The sequence below is a fragment of the Glycine soja genome, chromosome 15, assembly GCF_004193775.1.
Source record: "Glycine soja cultivar W05 chromosome 15, ASM419377v2, whole genome shotgun sequence".
Classification (NCBI taxonomy): domain Eukaryota; kingdom Viridiplantae; phylum Streptophyta; class Magnoliopsida; order Fabales; family Fabaceae; genus Glycine; species Glycine soja.
In genome coordinates, this window is record NC_041016.1 from 9,689,557 (window position 1) to 9,691,184 (window position 1,628).

General features: G+C 21.8%; 1 non-coding gene across 1 annotated transcript; it reads left to right on the forward strand.

Moving 5' to 3' along the window:
- Positions 1-1,229: 1,229 nt before the first annotated feature.
- TRNAN-GUU lies at positions 1,230-1,303 on the forward strand. Its single transcript has one exon. It is a non-coding gene; the product is annotated as a tRNA-Asn (tRNA).
- Positions 1,304-1,628: the final 325 nt, after the last annotated feature.

The following is a 1,628-nucleotide window of genomic DNA, read 5'->3' on the forward strand; positions in this document are numbered from 1 at the left end:
CGTTGATAGGACTCAAATGAATCATTCTCTTCTCAATTTTCATCGTCATACAACATCATATTCCTAAGACAACATCATATTTGATTTCATGGAATAATGTCACATGACAATTCATATTCATTCTTATCAATTAAATGTAATTAACTTTATTTTTATTTGTTTCATTATTCTTTATTAAATACAATCAATTCAAATATTAATTTTAATTATTTTATTCTTCTTCATTAAATGTAATCAATCTAAATATTCATTTTAATTGTTTTATTCTTCTCTATTAAAATAAAAATCATACATAATAATTTCTGAATTGTCTAAAATAATATGACCAAATTCAAAAAAAAAATTATGTTTTGTATGATTTATATGATTTGAACATTTCAAACTAATAATAATAACTAGAATTTATGTTGATGATTTATATTTATTATCATTACTGTATATTTTTTATTTATAATTTATGTATCATAATGATTTTTATGATAATACTTTATTATATTATGTTATATTAAATATTCTTATTAATTATTAATGTAACAAAGAGTAATGGATAAATATAAATTATTAATTAATACTAGCCATTACCTTAATTTTTACACATAATCTTTGATAAGGATTATTAAATTATACTATTACCTTAATCATATTGGTATGTATTAAAAAAATAATGTTATCTAATTATTAATTCATACATAATTTAATACAATTAAATCAGTTTAAATATTAATATTGTTAAAATGACGGAATAATATAAGATGCATTTTTAAATGATAACTATTAGATTATTTTTATATTTTGATATAGAATGTGATTTTTATTAATTCAACTGTTGAATTATATCTATATATTATTAAGATCGTCTGTGTCAAATTTTGTTAAAATTAAACAATAACAAAAAAGTAATCAAGTGATTCATATTTTAATATATTTTGAAATATTTATATTACGTCAATTTTAATCTATATGAATGAGATAATAAATTATTTTGGATTTTTATAAATTTTTGCATGAGATCTATATGAAAGAAACTTTTAATATCAAACAATGATTTTTAAGAAAATTTTATCTAGCTAAAAGTTATAAAATAGTGTAATATTTTTTAAGGTTATAGTTGTATAATTTGATCCCTCATCTTTCTAAAATATCCAATTAATAGTATGTTAATATTAAAAATGCTAATATGATTGAAAATAAAACAATAAATTTCTTAATGTAGTTAAAATTAACAAGTAGTTGGAATAACTCAGTTGGTTAGAGTGTGTGGCTGTTAACCACAAGGTTGGAGGTTCAAGCCCTCCTTCTAGCGATTTCATTGTTTTTTAATTTAAGGTTTTTTTCTTCTCTTTTTTGGGTTCATGGCCTTGGAGAAAAAGAGAACATTGCCTTAATGATTGGGGTATTTATATTGTTTGTCGTTTTTTCTTCGATGGAGACTTTTCAACTCCACTATTATTTACTTTTTAAAGGGTAGTTGTAGAATTCATGATCATGGCATTTTTTCTTCGATGGAGGCTTTTCAACTCCACTATTATTTACTTTTTAAAGGGTAGTTGTAGACTTCATGTTCATGATCATGTCGGCTTTCATCAAAAGAGAACAGACCTCAACGTGTGGAATGTAAACATGACAGT